The sequence below is a fragment of the Crocodylus siamensis genome, chromosome 2 (genome assembly GCF_052110815.1).
Source record: "Crocodylus siamensis isolate JL-2025a chromosome 2, ASM5211081v1, whole genome shotgun sequence".
NCBI lineage: Eukaryota > Metazoa > Chordata > Crocodylia > Crocodylidae > Crocodylus > Crocodylus siamensis.
This window is the reverse complement of record NC_143396.1, coordinates 133,541,005-133,562,508: the sequence shown is the minus strand read 5'-3', so window position 1 is coordinate 133,562,508 and position 21,504 is coordinate 133,541,005.

Here is a 21,504-nt window from a genome sequence, read left to right as displayed (position 1 = left end):
TGCAGTGCTGTCCTACTGGTTTCACTGGTGAGCTAAGTATGTCTAGAAACAGAAAGTCTTTAGCAGGGAAGCAGACAGCTCAAGGAGCAACACAGTGGGTTGCTAGTATATATGGGTTTTTGGGCTGATAAAGAGCAATAGTTGGAGGTATCTCCAAGGCATCATCAGTGTCTCATTTCTGGGATTAAAATGAACAGGGCAGAAGTGATTAGGCTGGGCTTGTTGCCTTGCTAGCAGAAATAGATGCCCCTCTCCCATAGTCCTGGTGTATCCACAGAGGCTAAAACATTTACTCAAAGTTACAAAATGGGGGTTGGAGTTTAGGAGTTAAAATAATTTTAAACTGAGTTCTTTAAGAAATGTAATATCAGTGCCAGGCCTTTCTCTGTCCTGAAGGGTTTTGATCAGGGAGTAACACAGTCTCTTCAAACTTCCCAGCCTGTTAAAATTAATTGAAATCCTGAATTTAAGCTATATGTGTAGAAATTAGATTGTAATTAAGCTATGCTATTGATGATAATTTCCTGAGTTTGTAATCATTGGTTTTAGGGGAAATGCAGCATCCCTTTAATGTGTTTTATCCTTAAGTTACTCTTAGCCTTAATGCTATCTAGCATTGTTTATCTGACAATTTCAATTTAAGGGGAGAATTCTAAGCCTAATGGCCAAATGAATCTACTGTCAGAATTTCCCTCTAGTTGCAGAACTCCCTCTCTGTGCAGTAACTCTCAAATACCCGTCTCTAAGGATTGGAGTGAAGGTGGAAGGATTTGCATAACAGACTTGCTCCCCCCCTTCCCTCCACTCACCAACCAGGGTATAGTGCTTTAGGATCCTGCTCATTGTGAAACAAAAAAAATGGTTCCATTGCCATGGAAACATCTACTCTAGAGTCAAGGACAGGATTTAACCCTAAATATATGAATACAACACAAACACTATTCCTTTCCTTATGTCAGGCAAAATCATGGACCTTATCCAAGTATATAAATACAAGATGGGTGGACAGTTCCTTCAGCACATCATTAAAACAGGGATTTTTTTTTTATTCATTATTTGTCAAACTTCTCTCATGCTCCTTAGTTCCTTCTTCCACGGTGTTTACAGTTTGATGGAGAGTATGTGTTCATATGCACACACAGACGTGCTAATACTCATTCTGGAACTTACAGCCATGGACAGAGAGGCATAAGCATGCTCACACACCCACACTGACATACACTGACATACATTTGAATGCATGCATAGGCCCACCCATTCTCACACTAACATAGCATTATTGATGCCCTGATGTACACACACTCATTTCAACACACACTAGTGCTCTCATACAAACCGTAGCAGATACACTAATATATATATGAGTTCTCTGTCATTCTCTCTCACAAACACACACTTATCCTGACTGCAGCAAATTCTTGTTTAGAAAACAACAAAAAAAAACTTATTTCCCTTACTTATAGTAGGTTTTATAATGCACCAGTTTGGTAAGCAGTACAATCTGTTACCATTGAGAATGAAGAGTCAAAATGAACTGATCTCTCTCCTCTAAAGTAGTGCTTCTCAAACTTTTTTTGTACCAGGGCCCATCTGTAAACTTCAATGACCAGTGCTGACTCTGTGCCCCTCACTCCTGACTTGCTGTCCTCTGCCCCTAGGCTCCAGCCCCCCAGTGTGTGGAACAGGGGGCTCCCAAGCAGCCCCTCACAAGCTGGAACTCTACCAGCCTGCAAGGGAAAAGCCATGGTTTCCCGTGATTTTCTCCTTTAAAGGAGAATCCAGTTTTAAAGTTTGTTCACAACCCTTTCATATATTCTTGTGATGCACTTTTGGGTTGCAACCCACAGGTTGAGAAACACTGCTCTAAGGTGTAGAGGATGGAGCAGAATATGCCTGATGAGGACTTCACATTTTTAGTATAGTTAACTTGAAATGCAGGTGGTTAAAACTACTGTTCCTTAGCCATGCGATGGTGGGAAAAACAAGTAGTCTATTGTGATATAAGCTCAGGTCAGTACAGAAACCACTTGAAGTTGATGGAATGCAATGCTACCACTAAATAGGCCTGTGTGAATAGGGAAGTATTTTATCTGGGTTCGGATTCAGCCAATTCAGCTTCAAAAGATTCAGTGCTGATTTAAAGAAGTGTACTTATTTGGCCATAGACTATAATGGGGAATCACTGAAATACCTATAACTGTCATTTTTGGCAGATTTGGATGAAAACATCAGAGATGGTAGCCCCTTCTGAGGCCATGAAGCCTACCAAGCTTCAAGAAGATAGATGCAGGGGCTTCTGAGAAGCTGCACCTCAAGGTACTGACAAATAATGTTCATGACATATGACGTTGTGTGTGTGTTAAGGTGCAGTGGGATGAAAACAGTAGGCATGGTAGCCCCTTTTGAGGCCATGAAGCCTTCCAGGTTTCAAGGATATAGGTGCAGGGGTTTCTGGAAAACTGTACCTCAAGCTTCTGGAAGCAAAACTCATGACATGAGACCTTGTGTGTGCGTTAAGGCACAGTGAGATGAAAACAGCAGGGATGGTAGTCTGTAATGGGGGGCCTTCCCAGTGCTCAGGCAGAAACAGTTCACAAAAGGAACAGAAAGGCTTCAGACAGAGGCTTATATGCTGTTTCTATGTCCCTCCCCCAGAGCACTGTGATTGAAAGGGGACTCAGGGAAAGATCACAATCACTGGCCAGGTAGAGATATCAGTGTTTCCCCCCTGGCTCCCTTTTCTCAGTTTCTGTTTCCCTGAAAGACTGCCTTCCAAATCTCCTCATCTTTTTCTGAATCTTTTCCAAATTGATTCGGAGGCTCCAAATCAATTTGGTGGGTTTTTTTGGTCTCCCAATTCGATTTGGATTTGGTGATTCAGCCTCCAAATTGGGCTGAATCTTCTCCAGATCAAATTGGCGACTGAAGCTTCACACACCTCTACTGTGAAATTGCCCTGCCACCCTCAATGAAAGAACTCAGAGAAGCTAGAGTTGAAGAGTGTGTGGAGGTTAGAAATTTGAGAGATCTCATTTAACTCTAAAGGAATAGCATGAGTTACCCTTCATGATGACAGCTGACAGACAGCTATGTTGGTGAGTTTCATGGGTTGTTTCATATCTTTGCCCTTCATTGGCACCCCATCTAGCAATTAGTACATTTGTGCAGACATATTAGACTCCTGTAAAACCCAGCTCTGCAAAACAGGAGAGCTCAAGCAGCTTTTTCTGAAAATTCCTGAGCATAGCAATGGGGCAGTATGGCATTGCAATGCCACCAGTACGTGCCATGCCTAAGCACCCCCACCAAGCCTCAGAGAAGCAAAAGCATGTTGAAATGGCCAACCATGCAACTATGTTCAACAGAACTGGAATTTGAAAGAGCTGGAGGGCAAGAAGGAAGGAACTGAAGACCATCTCAGTTGATAGACAAATCAGCACTGACTCCTTTTTAACATTCAGCTACAGTGAGTGAGTCAGCATCCAAATCTTTATTCCATAAAGTGATTATACAATTGCAGTAATGGCAGGGGTTGATGAAAGCTGAGAATCATGAACAGTTCTAGCCTGGGGGAAAATGCATACACTAACTTTGCACAAGGATCTGCCACTGAAACTACCTTTGGGGTGAAAGACTACATCTGTGTGTAAAGGAAGGCAAATATAAAGTAAAAGTTACCGACAGTCCAACTGAATTAGGCCTTGCAGGGGAAAGTTTCCTCAGCTAATAAAAACCTGGGCTACTCTGCAGCAGGTTTGGGAATAAATTAAAAATAGCCAATATTCCAAAAACTAAATGAATGCTTTGCCTCAGTTAACAATAAGAAATATGATACTGAACACAGTGGACAGGCAAATGAGAATGAAGATGTGGAAATGGAAATTGCCACATCTGAGACAGAAGCAAAACTCAAAGAGTTTAAAGCATTGAAATTGGGGGTCTGAATGACTTCCATCTGAGAATTCTGAAAGGAAAGGCATATGAAATCTCACAGGTCTGGAGGGAAGGATTTTGTAATAAATCTTGAGTCAGGGGTGGTATCAGATAATCGAAGAATGGTTAATCCTGTCCCTATATTTATAAAATAATAATCCAGGCAACTCCAGCCTCATTAGTATGACTTCAATAATAGGAAAGTCTTTTGAACAAATTTTGAAGTGGAAAATAATTAAAGATATGCTAATGAATGAAATATGGGATAAAATGTGTTGCATGGGTTTACCAAACAGAGATTGTGCCAGAATAACTTGATATCTTTCTTGATACAAATAACTGATTTTCTAGACAAAAGAAATTAAATAGATTTCATCTGTTAGGGTGTGAATACAACACTGGATATGGTGCCACATGGGAAATTATTAGTTAAGCTGAATGAATATAAAATTATAAGGTGGGTAAGAAACAGAGATGACAACAGATTGTGATAAGTCCTGTGTTGGTGGGAGGTTAGTAAGAATTACTTGTGTGATAGATTTAATTTAATATTTGCTTTAATGTGCTTCACATAAAAATAAGGTGTACTGACAAAATTTTCTGAAGTTAGGTGGCATTGGCAATGCAAAGGAAGGTCAAAATATCACATAGGAAATACTGGATGGCCTTGAATACCGGAGTAATAGAAAAAGGATGAAAAGTAATAGTATAAAATACAATGTGGTACATTTAGTGGTACATTCTGTTCCTTTCTAGTCATCTAAGTGGTAATTTAGTCATTCACATGATATTTTGGGCATTTATACACAAGTAGGAATGCTATTCCTAGCCACATGGTGTACACATAGATAGCTACGTATATGCACAGACTGATCATTTACCCCTTGTGGATGTATAATGTTCTTAAAGACACTGAAAACCATAATCAACAGCACTGGGAGGGAGACAAGGCCAAAGGGAGACCTGTCTATTGTCCCCAAGCTGAATGGCTAAGGCTCTTGCCTGGGATTCAGATGCCCCTTTGCCCAGAAAGGCTGTGTCCAGATGAGTGTTGTATGTGGTGCTGCAGACCCATCTGTGGCATCACACACTGCACATTCAGGCACTGCATTTACTGCTACCTTGCAGCAGAAGAGGCGGGGGGTGCGCAGTTTTTGACCCTGGAAGATCCCAGGGTCAAAAAAACCCACACAGCAAAAAAAGTGGGGTGGCACACATGGCAGCTGAGCATGTATCCTAAAACCGGAGCCTGGCTGGCTGGAGCCACACTCAGGCTGCTGGCCAGATGCCCAGGTGCAGGAGTGCCATGGCTACAGCTTCCTCATTCCCAGGACCCCAAGTAAGGCTGCTGGGCCCAGCACAGTTCCTGGCCCTCACTTCCCTTACCTCACCTGGGATAACCTACCAGGTGCCAGAGCCCACATGGCGTAGGCATTACCTGGGAACAAGTAGCAGTAGCACAAGGTGTGCTGCTATTACTTCTCCCCAGAGAACCAAACAGGATGAGGGCAAAGAATCTGAACTAGCATTCCTTAGCACAGGGCTGTAGCCACCACACCACAGGACAGCCATTTTCTAGGTCCTTCTTCAGTGCTTTTTTTGAAACTGGTTCCCTGGATAGCCATGAGAGAGAGGTATGTTGAAGATAGTAGAGCCAGCGGCTAGTGGCCTAAAACAGAGGGACTGTGATTCTACTCAGACAGAAGATTTGCACTGTTCTCCATTCATTTTTTTCCCAATGACTGTATTAGTAGTTCACTTTCAATGAAATGCTAGAGAGGAAGTGCGAATACATGCATACCCAGTTTTTTATGCATCCAGGATCACACTAAGCTCAAATGTGTAAGTGCCAAAAATTCTCTGTAGACAAAAAAAATGGTGACATAGGTGGCCAGGAAAAAAATAGAATGCCACCCATGATTTCCAGGTCATTGCAGGGGATCAGGAACTCTCTTGGTGCTTTGAGCAGAATAGAAGGCAGAATCAAAGGCAGCTGGCACTCTGCCCCTATTCTATTCCAGACTTTTATACTGAACTTGTAAATATAGCATTTGAGGAAAAAAGCAAGTGGTGGGTAAAAGAAAAAGCAAAAGAATGAACACGAGTATGTGATTCTCCTTGAACATAATCTAGTACTATGAAAGTTACTGGAGTTCTGTAACTGAGCAGATAACTTAAACCACCCAAGATATAAATTTACAGGGCAAAACCCTGAAGAAATTACCCATCTGAATGTGACCTTTAAAATGAATCTCAAAATTAGCACCTAAAGTTTAATGCAGTGCATCAAAATACTCTAAAAATACACCTGTTGACAGAGGAAATGCAATGTGATTAGGATTAATTTGCACTTATCTCCCTTCCCCCATTGTGCTTTTCCCCCATGCTAGAGTTTGTTTTCAGTTGGTAAACTCAATGCCTAAGAATTTAGTTGAATGATTTACATTAGACTGTTGTAGTGGAAGAAAACTGTTGTATGCAGTATTGTCAAGCCCACAAAAATCTTAAATTAAATATCATAAATCATAAGTTTGATTTTAAAACTATAAGGCTAGGGACAGACGTTACACATAAACCAGTTTAAGTGATCAGAAACTGGTTTAAAACCTGTAACGATAGAAGTTCAGTGCACATAACCTGGTTTCAAAATGGCTGAAACTGGTTTAAGTTCCTGGTTAAATGCAGTATCAGAGTAAACTGATTTTGGTCAAACTGGTTAATTAAACTTCTGCCCCAGATCCCTTCCTGGTTTTAGTTAAATCAGAGTCCCCCAGCATTTTGCACCCCTGGGTGGGGCTGGGCTGTGCTGTCTGCTCTGGAGAGAAGGGCTGGCCCTATTCCTCTGCTCCCTAGCTGGAATAGTAAGGGTCTAGTCATTGGCCCCACTTGGGGTCTGGGGCCAGGGAGGGGATTTAAACTTCCCTTTTCCTGAGTTTCCATGCCTGCTGGCTGCAACTGTGTACAACAAACCCCACAGGCACCTGGAAGCAGGAAGAGGAAGTGATGAGCAACTCTGTAGACTCCAGCTGCTGTGATTGTGGACTGCAAATCCCGGAGACTTCAGGGGCAACAGGAAGAGGAATCAAACACACAGTCCATGCTGGCTACATTCCAGAAAGCCATTCTCTAGTGCCCCCTGACTTCTGGCTTGAGCCACTGCAGGCATGTGACTGCATTTTCTGAATCAAAAGTAAACGTCTGTTCATTTGCTTATTGATTCAATCTATGCAGACTGAATCAATTCAGCCTTGGGTTTTTGACTATCTATACTTAGCCTAAATGATTGTTTCCTGGGTGGGTTCTGTGTTTTTAATCTTTTATCCACCAGGATAAAAGCTAAAAACTTCCTTTTTTAATGAGAAAGCTGAAATTTTAATTAGCAGACTCCTGTAGATGTCAGAGAAATATTTAAATGTAGCAAAATTAGAGATAAAATTCTGAGCATTGGCAACACTGTTATAACACTGTCCTATGAAAGTTCATTTACATGTTAATAATATCTGATGTTCTCAGTCCACGATATATCCAACTCCAAATATTCTGCCTATAAAAAATCAAACTGTGTGAGAAAACAAAGATCGCTTCTCCAAGATTACTCTCTGTATCCAAACTTCAGGCCTTTGCAAAATCTGTACCACACTCTGCATTGTCTTGTTGTGTTTCAAATGTTTTAGGTTCAAATTTGGATGATTTAACACAAATATATGCTTCAAATATTGGGATTTGGGTAAGACTGAACTACATTTTAATTGTGGTTTTGTAAAACGAAATTCCAAATAAGATGCTGTAAGACACAAGCCATCCTGAGTTTTATCTTATCTTCCTATAAAGAAAACAAATAATTAACAGGAAAATGACATTCCAAATATATGCAAGTATTTTAATTTTGACAAATGATAAATAAGGGAAGTTTCTAAACAATTGGATAGAGGTGTTCTGACTGGTAAAGTGCATTTGTCATGTGCTCTGACCTAGTTCCTTTATAGGTATAAATCACTCTAATTCTGTTAACTTCAGTGGAATAAGTCAGTCTACATGAGCTGCAGGGATAGCCCATTAATAACTGAACTGGGCATTTAAATGCCTGATTGCCACTTCATTTATGCTGGTGTCAATCTGGAATATAACTCCATTGGAGTTTCTGCCGAAGAGAGTTGCCCCCCAAAATAGCAGATAGAGCTGGTTTAATAATGACAATCCCTATCAGAATGCAGGCTGATGGTCTTTATAATACACTGAACAGAGTACTTTTCACCCTAAATGATTTCTGCTGCTGCTCAAGTTACTTTTTTCTGTCCATATTCAGATATATGTAATATGAAACAGTCAATGTCAGTATTATATGTTTGAGATTGTTTTTTAAAAGAAGTGGGAAGCAAGGATAGCTCAGTACTAAAGGTGCTACCCTGGAACCCAGGAAAGCCACTAACATTCTGCATTGCCTTGAGCAAGTTATACAGTCTCCCTCTTGGGACCCATGAAAGAAATGTGCTCATTGAGGGTTCCACTGGATTACTTGTACTCTGCAATTTCTCTAACACACACAATGTGATGGACACAGAATGAAGGACCAAGAGGTACATTTTTCTTATTCAATGCCGAAGAAAGGTTAAGAAAAATAAAAGAAGTCAGAAGAGTGTCAGACTGTTAAGATGATCTTTGGCTGCTTTTTAGAATTGGACAACTGCCAGTAATGTTACCAAGGGAGGGCTTTCTGCTTACAGAGAGGAAAAACAAGACTTCATAGTGGCAAGAAGGCAATTTGGTTCTTGATGGTTGGCACCACATAATCATTTTTCTTCACTCCATGTTAGAGCTGCCCTCTATTTTTTTTATTCAGAACTCTTTCCATGACCTTCCCAAATCAGTATCCTAACAGAAAATTTTCTTGATTTGAAGTTTTAGACAAGAAAAATGGAAACTAAGAAAAAGCCGCTTTCCAAATGAAATTACTTTTCTCCAATTTCTTTTTTTTTAGTTACTATTTTTCTTCTTCCTTCTGTTTCTTATTCTCAGCAGCAAAATGGAAAAGGGAAAGAAAAGAATGGAAGAAAGGAAGAAAAAAGGGAATGAATGGAGAGAGCCAAAATCCCTAAATCAGTAATTGTTGAAAAACTGTGAACACTTCACACATTTTCATGAAAGAGGGTTACTGATTTGTTGTCCATCTATTTTATCAAGCTGCATCTGTTTTAAGCAGGGAGCAGGTCTGCTGCACATGGCTCCACCTGAGGAAAGACGCAGGTGCTTGATATGCCCTGCATTCTGGTGTGACTTCCTAAGGTGGTACAGGTATTTCATTCTGTGTTCCTTCTGATACTGCAATACATGAGTTAACTTCCTTGATAGCTCATTTTGAAGGTTAAAACTAGTCTCACTGGCAGTATCAGGAAAGGCTGAGGATTGCAAGGGGATACCGAGCATGAAATAACACCTCACTCCTTCAACTGCTTGAGTTGAAACATGTGCTGAGGTAACATGGGTCCATTGTTGTCATCTGTCTGATGGATGTAAATTCAGCTCCTCCCATGACTACAAACAACATTTAAAATTTAAGGCAAAGAGAGTGAACAAGCTGCGTCAGGATTGCTGTTGTGATGAGTACCTTGGTTTTCCTTTTTGAGAGCCAAAAGAGGAATACCAGGAGCTAATGCCTAGGCTTACACAAGGGGTAAAATTAGGGAGTACATATTCCTGTGGAGTTCCAGGTAGAACAGAGGAAAGGTCATATCAATGAAGAAAGGATAGACAAAGAGAAATGAAATGCTTCCATATGTTCTCATTAAAAACTCTCAGATACACAGCAGAAGCATTCATTATGAGGCTCCTTTCTGAAATGCTGAAACCTTTTTTGGATCAATGAAAAACATGTTTAATATAAATTCTGTAACAAACGGCCACAACCTCAGCTGGTGCTAATGGACAGCTCCTTTGAAATCAGTGGAACAATCTGTATTTGTATCAGCTGATGATCTGACCCAAAGTCACTAAATGTTTTACAGAGATTCTGTTGTTTCATAGCCTTGTTTATACTGTGGCTTATTGTGCTCCTAAAGGTATTTGGGAAAGGATTATAAGAAAAACAAATAGAGTAGATATCTTGATGGGAGAATTGGTCATAAGTAGTTTAGCTTTCAAAAAGTCAGAGTGAGTTGCTTCTTCGTTGCATCTGCTGCAAGACTAATGTCTCTCAAGAAACAAAATCTGTGGATGTCAGTGCTCCATGCTACCTTAGAGCAGAGCAATGCTCACTAAAATAGCAAAGCAAAACAGGGATATGTTTGAAAATAAGTAACATAAACATATTCATGTTTTCAAAACTAATTCTCTTAAACGAGGTTGCACAGTAAGAGGCAGGCTTTCAGTTGGTGCCGTAGTCCCCTTTGCATTAGAACAGAACTATAAGAAATTACACAAACTGAGCATCCACACTGAAATGTATTCCTGTTTGTATAATCCCTAATTTAGAAATGAAGGTGAGAAGGTTCTTGAAAGAGGTCAATGATATAGATTTATTGTGATCTTAATTCCAGAAGGCCACTGGAAAGAGACTGAAACTTCTGCACCTTCTCAAGTAAAGGAAGTTAATGTTCCATCCTCTTTCTCTAGAGTGGTAGATCTGGACCTTAGCACCAAATAACGCTCAGATCTACTTGCCATAAACCTATTAAGGTTTTCAGAAGTTTACCACTAGCTGTCAAGTTCTCCCTGTATAGGGAAAAAATAACTATTAAAAACAGAAAGGTGTTTAACATGGTGTCAGCATAGCAGAAAAGTTAACATTTGTATGGTGGTTTACTACCAGGCAGCCTAGCTGCAATGAAAACTGGATCTAAAAAGGCAGTGAAAAGCATAAATTAAAGTGATGGGATTGGATGCAGGGGGACAAAATTAGATACATGAAGTAAATCAGCTTGCACCCTGAATTGTATGAATCAAGCTATAGATTTAATGGATAAAGACTGCCAAAAGGAGTGTGGTTATTTTTTTAAAGATGTTAGCCTCAGTTCAAGGCTTCAAATTTGATGGCTGGGTGAGTAGCTGATGTAGATAGAAATGTTCATCCTGTGATAGTAAATCTCCCTGTGACAATACAAGGGGATAATATTTTGTACTTACAAAGAGGCTTTTGCCTGAGGGTTGCAAAGAGCTTTGCAGTCAATAATTACAAGTGCTTGCAGCAGGCCTGTAAGCTAGTAAGCACCATGACATTTCACAGAAAGACCCACTGAGGGATGGTGAGCCTCTCTGCTCACCTCTACTACCATTTTAAAATAAAAAGGTTGCGTACATACGTACTGAGTCAACTTAAAATAAAGTAATTTATCTAAGTTGATTTAACTAAACTGATTTAAGCAGGGCCAGGTTAATGCATACGTGAATTAGGAACATGCCTAGAGCCCTAAGGGAAGAAAGGGCCCAGTTGTGCTTATTTACATATTAATATTATTGAGTGAAAAAAGTAATATAAATATACAATATTAAGTCATGCTATCAATGTGGGTGTTGGATCATTATCCTGCAGCAGAAGGGAACTGATCAGTGCAAATGCCAAGCTCTACAGCCAGACTCACAGAAGCCAGGGAACTTGGGGAAAAAGCAACTTGGGGAAAAAGCCAGGGAACTTGTTCTTCTTTTGCCAGAATTGAGTTAAACTTCTCCCCAGTCATTCCCCAAAAAATGGAGAACAGAGGCAGGGTTGTAAGTGGTTAGAGCAAGAAATTCAATTAGAAATATTAAGAGTTGTAAATGCTTTAGGAGATACTGGGCATGTCTACATGTGATCATTTAATGGTCATTAACCCAATTTACAGTGCATTAAGGGCACGCTCTTAAAAATGGCAATTTTAGGTTATTCAAGTCTAAATTTTATGCCTGCATATAGCAGGTGTCAAATGTATGCATGGATTGCTAAGTCATGCGTTAATGCACATTAGTAGGTCTGCATGTGTGCTAATGCAAATTAGCTATTAACGCCTAAATTTAATGCACCTTAATGTGTATTAACATGTCCACATGTAGGCATGCACCTAAATCACCTTAAGCAAGGTGCATTAAGTTTAGACACATGTAAATACTTGTGGAGGCATGCCCACTATGTCTTGTTTCTCCAGAAAGGAGTCATGATTTTCCCTGATTAAAAGGTTTAAAATTGGACATTGTTATCACCCAGCAAGGAGACAGAGCAACCAACAAATGGTGAAGGAAATCTTGGCCCTGAAACTGTCGATGGGACTTTTTTCCATCACCCTGTATAGCCTTAAAGCATAATATGCACCCACCTGCACATAACCCTAATGTAGTGACAGCTCAGCACTACAATTTAAAGCAACATTTCATATTGCCATCAACCAGTTACTACAGGGAAGACATAGTTTTCACATCATTTAAGTGCAAAAAAATCCTTTCTCTTTAAAAATCCTAGGTGCAGATGTACAGCTTTCAGGATGCTACACTGGAGACTAACCACTTCCAAGTTCCCTAGTGTCCCCTCATTCCCATCTCCTGCCTTCAAATTCACTTGTTATTGCTACCATAAAATTTTTTTCTATAGTTTAGTTTACCTGCCCCTGCTGAGCTAGAATTAATTTAGAAGAAAATTGGTACTTAAGCCTTTTTACATAATAAAGTAACTCTTCCATCTCCATTAAAGCACATAAAGGGTATGTGGGATTTGAAAAACAGGAAAAAAGAGGAAGGCCAAAAAAATACATAGTTGACTCACAGTAGCATTGGGATCATCATAGGGGCTTCGTCCCAAGTCCATATGATGTTTCTGGCCAGGAACAGACATGTATTTATACTGATATAAATCCTTTTGGGAGAAGGAGCAGTACAGATATTCAGTTTGCAGCCACCCCCTATCCCTTGCTCCCCATGCCATCCTGATAGTGGGATGATCCCATCTGGAAAAGGCTAGGGGGAAAGTACCTGCTCCACTCCTCTCAGACCCATCTGGAAACTGGATCCACACTTGAGAGGCTATGTCCCCATATGAAATAACTATTTGCCAAGCAATGTGCAGCTGTATGTACTGGTTGGTAGGGAGAAGTGTTTATATTTGCTCCCTTTGCTGAAAAAGCAGTAGGTCAGTTCCTTAGTTGATATAAATTGGCATAGCATCTCCACTGAAGTAAACTGAATGGCACTGATTTACACTAGCTGTCAGTCTGTCCCTATATTTGCCTGTCCTCAGTGCACAGTGTAACTACAAGGGAAATATGGCTAGAGTGGGTTACAGAATTCTAATCATGCTTCATGAAGAAATTTCAGAGTCAGTTCTGTACATACTCCAAATGACAGAGTGTCTGCAGAGTGGCTGAAAGAAGCCATTTTGAACAGCTTAGTTGAATTGTGGCTGGAAAAAGCCATATTTTAGAGAGACACCTTGGTTATGAGCAGTTTGTCTGCTTTCGGGGTAGAAGAGGCCAGCTACTTGAATGATTTCATATCTTAGGATGTTGATTCCTAGAGCTGAAAGCCAAAAGGGATGGTGGAACTGCTAGTCAAATCTCTTGTATAGTCCAGGTCATAGAGCTTTCTTGCTTTAATTCCTGGTTTGAGTCCAGTCATTGTGGTAAGCTGTAACAATGCTTAGTTTGAGGTCACCTGGCCATTTCAGAGGTACTAGATTTGGATCACAGTTTTGCATTCTTACATATGCATTTAGCTGTGCAAGTAGCTCTGTTAGCTTAAGTGAAACTACTTGTTACATATAACATTAAGTCTGTGCAGGATTATGTTTCTTCCATTATAATGGACATATGCCCCAGAACAATACATATCATTAAATTCATAGCTCTTTATTCTTGTGTATAGTGTAGTCTGTTTACCCCACAAAAGTGTTTTAAAAGGGAGCTTAAGCAGTGTTTTCCCCACTTAAAAACATTTTACACAAACAAAGCAGTGTAAAGAAGCATTCTTGGAAATGAGAATCGGAATCACAGTGACAAAATTATTGATCAATTTCATCTTTGTTTCCTCTTTTATAAGGTGAATTCAGAACAGATTCAATATATTTTCCACATGGATTATTTTATTGGTGGTGAATTTTAGTTGTGTCTATATGATAAGTAAATTCTGTCTGCCAGAAAGATCTTCAAGAACATTGTGCCACTTTATGTAGGCTGTCTTCAAAATCAAAATACTGATGCCACCTGGGCTAATTAGGAATGGCCTTGTGACCACCTAGCCCACCTTTAAGTTGATGAGCTGGTCCACAAGGCCATGTTGACACACACCATGTACTCTGCTTCTGGTTTAGGGAGCAGCCTGCTTGGAAGAGAGGGTACTGTTGCTGAGCCCAGTAAGTTTACCTTGTAGACATGGCCGCCTTTGTGTACTGTATTCAAGCTGTGATTGGCCCCATAAATGGCATGGTCCTTTGATCATGGATGTTGTCATTTGGTTCTTGTTGTTAATGATCAGAGAAAGTGAACTGCTGCTAGTGAATTCTGATCACAAGGAAGTTCATGAAAAACAAATGCAAAAGAAGCTGAAACATAAATATTCTAACAAGTATTTGGGAAAATGTTTGTAAGAGCTTCACTTAAATGTGTACAAAAATACCAGCCTTCTAAGGTCAAAAATCACAACCTGGCATAAATGGCAAAGAGAATAATCTCTCCTCATTTCAGTAAAGGCAAGGGAGATATTTGTCTGACTTATTTTTGATGGCCAGCAGCTACTAGTGAGGTGAAAGAACAGGTGACAGTGGATCATTTGCAAATTTATCTCTGATCCTAGAGAGGATGTTAGACAAGTGACTATCTAACTATGCTTGTGTAGAGTGGGGCATAATCTGGTGTGATAACAGAATGAGGGAGGAGAAGAGGAAGTATGATGACTAGCAGATGAGCTATTTTTGATGTGATAATCCCTCCCCTTGGCCTAATTACAAATTGGGTGGATAGGAGTGTGGTGCCTTTCATACCTTGACCTGAACCAGGCAGCCAGCTATATGATTTCCCAGTCTTGTCATACTGAATAAAATCCTAGCTGTTTCTGTTGGATTTGGTTGTGGATAGCACCACTGACAAGACGGTGACCAGCTTATGTGACAAAAGTCTTTATTGATTTTAATTAAATAAACAGGTCTTTCACTAACTTTATATATATATATAATTGATGGGGTGACTTACCTTTGAATTAACAGTTCTAATGCCAGATGCTAGGAGAAGAGCAAGAGGAAACTGGCACTGTCACTCAGCAACTTGCTGCTTATGGGAGATTGATGGAATCCAAAGAGAACACAATGGAAGGGGAAGCTAGAAGAAAGAGTTGTTCTTTGAGACTTCAGTTCCAGCAGCCAGAGAAGGATTATTTGCCTGCCATAGGAAGGGAAAGAACAATGGAGGGATTGTGGGCTGAAGGAGCAAAGGATGGTGATGATGAGTTGGCTTACTTCCGATATCACCTCCGAACAAGGATGTGATTATAGGGGAGTAGCAAGGGGAGGAGAGAAGCTTAAGAGGAGAAGATTAGGAATGGGGCAGAGGAAGGAGGAGAGAAAATGGAAGAAGAAGTACAGGAAGTACAAGAGGAAGTGTTTTATAAGAATAAAGGGATTGTGGTAAGAGGGGATTTCAGGAAGCCATAATAATTTAGCTAACCATTACCCAACAATAAAGTGTTTATAGAAGGGGGCACTTATGGACAGCAGAGAAATACAAGGAAAATTTCTCATCCTTCAAAACGCCTTTTACTTTTGGCCTATTCTGCCAAATTCCTATTATCTACACCCCCACATACCTCTTTCCCTCAAATGAAAGAGCAACAGAAGAGGTGTTAGAAAGTCTAAAAATAACCAAGCAAGGCCCATATGTTGCCTTTCATGTCATTCTAAGGAGAGCTACCAGCCAGATGACTAGAGAGAAGAACAGATTTTAAAATTCTGTCTTATAAATTGAGCTTTCCAATGGCTAAGCTTAGGAGTCACCAACTCAGACAGCAGAACTGGTCCCAATCCCAGACCAGCAGCTGGCATACAAAAGAAGCTCCGAGGGCATGTCTACATGTGATTTTATGTTGCCATAGCAATGCACCATGGCAATGTAGCATCTGTGGGCAAAACCCATGATGTCTCAGCTACAATGCCGTAATGACACCCCCCCCCCCAGTTATGGTGCATTGCTATGGCGAAATAGTGCTTAAAAATAACTGTGTGGCACACAGAGCATAGTCCAGGCTGTCACTTCCATAGTAGGACATGTAGATGTGGTCTGAATGACTTGGAATACCCTCAGCATCATATAATGTCACATAGTTGTTCTTCCAACTGCACTTTGGTTTAGAGGCATGCTAGGCCTGATGATCAGAGAATAGATTTACTTTTGTTTTAAATAAGGCTGGTGGAATATATCCCACCATTTCTTTTTTCCTCAGGAAAACTGGATTTTCAAATAAATTAATGTTTGTCAGAAAGTATATGCTTCCCTTGTATTTTTTTTCAGTTTCTGTCACAGAACCAAAAACATTAAAGTCATGTGTTGCTTTTCTTTTCTTTTCTTTTCTTTTCTTTTCACCAGTTTCTGGTCCACTTCCCCCCACCTCCTACATGTAGCCTTCATTTCTTTTCTAGGTTGAAATGTTCAGTGGCGGGGGGGGGGGTGGTATTTTGTGCCCATCTCTACATTTACATCTCCCCTTCCTTCTCTCAAACTGTGATTCATGAAGAAACTCCTGGATAATCTGGGTACTGATAGCAACTTTTTTGTGGTATGAAGTAGAATGTAAATGTTGGCTTATGGTCACATTGCACTCTACTGCTTTCTCTGTTTATGAGGAAATACTCTTGGGAAACTTCATTTATGAGCTAAGGGAAAATGGATGAATAGGTAGATGGCAATGGGATTTCAATTATCAATTCCATATGGTGCCACTCCTTGATGAAATATGGTGTCTAGGGAAGCAATCACTAGAGTTGAATGCAGCCACAGTATTTATGTGATGTGGCATTCAGTGTTCATTCTCTGGGTTAAACTTCAAGGTTTCCAACCTAAAAAAAAACACCTCACTTTGTGTGTGCTACAAAAAACAAGGAATTTTTTGCAATGATGACAGAAGAGTATGACATGATAAACACAAACAGGATACAAGCAACCCCTCTCTAGCATGATTTCCTTAAAGCAGACCAGGGCTGTCCAACTTCTAAACAGCAGGGACCACATTCTTGCAGGCTGCTCCAAAGTAAGCCATGGGCCCCCTGGCTCACATGCCATGTGGACAGCCCTGCACCTTTGCATTGTGCTCCGATGTCCCCACTCCACTGCATTGAGTGCACCCCCCTAGGGCAGGGGTAGGCAGCCAAAGCCAGTGGAGGGAAGGCATCTTGGAGATCCCAGCTATTATTGCAACAGCAATGAAGGGAATAGCATCTGGGCGGGAGCCCGGGGGTTGTAACCTAAACCCTCAGGGGATGCATGCAGCCCCTGGGCTACCACTTGGACAACCCTGATGTAGACCACAGATTTACATTTTTTGCAGGCATCTGAGAATCTGTCAACACAAATATTTTAATTGCTTTCCCACCAGTCTTACATAGAAGGGTTTTTTTTTTCTCTATCTGCTTATTCTAGAGGGTGCCTTGTCAAAACATTCCTAACCAATGTTAAGATTTAATTTTTTCTCACTTTTAAAGAAATTTCATTTTTCATAATCCTTTTCCTTCTTCCTAGTCAGACCTTTGTTCCCTAGTTCAGTTGTCACTAGGGTGAGATGCATTAATATCTAAATGGCAGTCCATTTACCACTCTACATAAACAAGAAAGAATTCTACAGGGGTGATATCCTTTGAACTGCTCTTTTTTCTGCATGATGCTAGGAACAAACTTCAAAAAGAATTAACATTTTGATCATGTAACCTTATTTTTATTATCAAATATAAAGCTGAACATCGGAAGATTTATTAGTTGAAACAAACTGCCATAAAAGAGAAGTGTCTGTATGAAAAGCTAGGTGTGCATTTCAAAAGGGCTAGGTTTTAAAAGGGCACCTACATGAAGCAGCTGTATGTTTCTGGGGTGGTGTGGGTGCTACAGCACACAGTTGAGAGCCTAGAGGTTGCAAGTTCAAGGCCATAGCAGAAGTACTGATTCTGTAGTCCTATCAGGTTCCAACACATCTGTGACTTCTGCTTAATACCTTGTTGCAAGGAAAACCACCTGTTTCCAAGTCCTCAAATTAAGTGTCTGCTTTCCTTAAGTTTCTGCTTCATTCCTGTTGATATAAGTGCATTTATTCAAGCACTTTCCTGATCCTTGTTCAAAGCTAAGGGTTGCTGAACCTGATGAACTTCATCCCAGGGTATTGAAAAAACTGGCACAGGAGATCTTGGGATCCTTGGCAATAATATTTATAAAGTAGTGGGAGACAGGCAAGATACCAGAGGACTGAAAAAGGGCCAGCATAGTGCCCTTCTTTTTAAAAAAAAGACAAAAAAGAGGACCTGAAGAATTACAGACAGGTTAGCTTCAACTCAAAACCAGTAAGTTACTGGATGATATACTAAGGAAGTCCATTTGCAAGCATCTGGAGGAGGAAGAGTTGATCACAAGAAGCCACAAGGGATTTACTAAAAATAAATCTTGTCAAACAAATTTGACCTCCTCCTTTGACACAGTAGCTACTTGAGTGGATGAAAGGAATGCTCTGGACATATTGTAACTGGACTTCAGAAAGGCTTTTGTTAAGAGTCCCCCATGACCTTATCGACAATTTAGAGAAACGTGAACTAGACAAAATTACTATATGGTGAATAAACAGCAAAGGATAATTATTAATGGATCCATGTCAGAATGGTAGGAGGTTTTGAGTGGAGTCCCACAGGGCTCTGTCCTTGGCCCAGTGCTGTTCAATGTGTTTATTAATTATTTGGATTCTTGAATTGAGTGCTTCTTGAGCAAATTTGCAGATGACAGTAAACTGGGAAGGACTGCAAACATGTTGGAGGGTAGGAGCTCAATTCAGAAGGCTTTTAACAGATTGGAAATTTGGGCTGCAGCTAACAGGATGAAATTCAATATAGACAAATGGAAGGTGCTTCACTTCAGGAAAAATTATATATATATATATATATATATATATATATATACACACACACACACACACACACACAAAATAGGTGACACCTGACTGGAGGCAGCACCACAGAGAAATATCTGGAAATGTTGGTAGATCACAAACCCAAAATAAGTCTGTTTTGTGATGCAGCTGCACAAAAGGCAAATGTGGTTTTGGGGTGCATCACTATTAGAGGCAAAACATGGGGGGTGATAGGGTTTCTTCAGTCAGCATTGGTTAGGCCTCATCTAGAGTAGTGTATGTGGTTTTGGACTCCACTTTTAAAAAACACGGAGAACTTAAAAAAGGTCTAGAAGTCGGTAACAAAACTGATAAAAGAGTTTAGAAGGCAAGCTATAGAACAAGAGATTGAAAGAAATAGGCATGTTTAGTCTGCAGAAAAGGTGCTTAAGAGGGGACATAATCACAGTCAGCAAATATATGAAGATATTTGCCATAAAGAGGGGAAACACCTTTTCTCCCTTGCTGCAGAGAGCAGGACATGGAACAATGGCTTGAAGTTGCAGCAAAGTAGTTTAGGTTGGATATTAGGAAAAACTTTTTCACTAGTACAACAGTATACTACTCAGGGAAGCTGTGGAATTTCCAGCGTTGGAGGTATCCAAGTAGATGTTGGACAAGCACTGGTCAGGAATGACCTAGGCATAGCTATGTCTATGTTCTATTATGAGGGATTTTTCCCATACTTTGGGACTTTGCTGGTTATCACATGGAGCTGGGAAGGATTTTTTTCTTCCTCCTGTTGCTACATGTGTCAGGGATTTTTTTTTTCACTTTCTTCAGAAGTACTGGGTGTTGGCTGCAGCCACTGTTTGGGATTTTGATTGGGGTGTGCAAGTGCTCCTGGTTGGATTTAATCCCAAAAATTCCTGGCCAGAGGGTCTTGCCCCTCCACTCAAAGCTAAATGAATTGCTATATTTGGGGTTAGAAAGGAATGTAACACTTTAGTCAGATTGGTACAGGCTGAGCGGGTTTTTGCCTTCCTCTGTAGAGAGGGGCATGACAATCTTCTTGGGATCTCTTGAGCATCATTTAACAACCTTGCTACTGCAAACTATTGGCTGCCTTAGTCTCCCTAGTTTCCCTGTGGCAGGTCTGGTTGTTATTTCTTTTGGCTGTGTTTCAATTGACTGTGTAGTTTTGTAGGTTAGATCATGGATTTCTATAGGATGGTTTGGTGGACAGGTATGATCCTGCTTCATGCAGAGGTTTGGACTAAATGACTTTTAGAAGTTCTTCCAGCCATTTTTCTTTTTTTGATTCTCTGAACCCTTTGTAGCATTTTGTCATTTTGCTGAGAAGCCTAAAGAAAAACTGGGTTTTGTTTTAGGAAATCTTGCCAAAAATCTTACTTGCTTTCAAAAGTGGATGCTTAAAGTGTTTGGCTTGCAAATCCATGTTCATTCACCGACATAAGCAGCTGTCTTTCAAAAATATCAACCACCCACTGATTTCAGTGGGATCTGCTGGACATTCAGCATTTCTAAAGATAAAGTTATTTACTTCAGCACTTAAATATAGATTTAGAAACCAAAATGAATGCACACATGCGTATGCATATGTTCAGAAAGAATAGGTTCAAGCAGAGTAATAGCATCCAGAAGTAATAAATGATAGCCATGTATCAAGAAAGTATGCATGTTTGTAATTGTTTTTTAAATTTTGGGGGGTAAATTCCATTTTGTGCAAAGTGTCATCACGAATCTATTAATCTCTTCTTTTTTTAACGCTCAAAATTAAGTAAATTTCACACCAAACAAATGAGGGAATATTTCTACTGGGTAGTGATAAAAATGCCTTGCAGCTATCAAAAAAAATTTCAGCAGTGAATCAGTCTGTCTACTGGAAATGTTGCTATTAATGCCTATTTACTAGGCTAAGTAATTGTTAAAACCAAATCATTCTGCACTAATCCTTTTTAGTTTCTTCATGGGGAAAGATTAAATTAATTGCTGAGAGAGGCTGCAGTGTTCCACAAACAGCACTAGTTAAGGTGGAGAAGAAAACAGAAGATTTGACATGTTTGGAGTTGTGTGAATATTGTGTGAATGAAGAGCCATGAAATAACTGTTCCTATATGAGGGAACCTTACAGAAGATAAATTCAAGAATTGATTTTAAAAAATGGAAGTTCCAGTATCAGGACTGACATTCCAGTATTTCAGATCAGGGTCAACGTCTGAGAAATAATCTCCCCCCTCCCCCCCGAAAAAAATCGATTGGGGAATGCCAAAACACTTTGTTTTCATGTTGGTTCAGCATTATTCTGCAGCCAATGACTGTGTTGTAGCACCTCAAGGAAGAAGTAGTTCATGTAAATGCATGCTTCTTTTCTCTTCTGGTGGGTCAGATCTTTCTAACCATATTATACCTCCCATGGTGCACCCTTGTCTCCATTCTCTTAAGCCAAGACAATAAAATGTGAGAGGCCCATGGGTATAGAGTAGAATGGGAGATGGAGCCTAAGAGGAGAATGGGAGCATGAGGCCT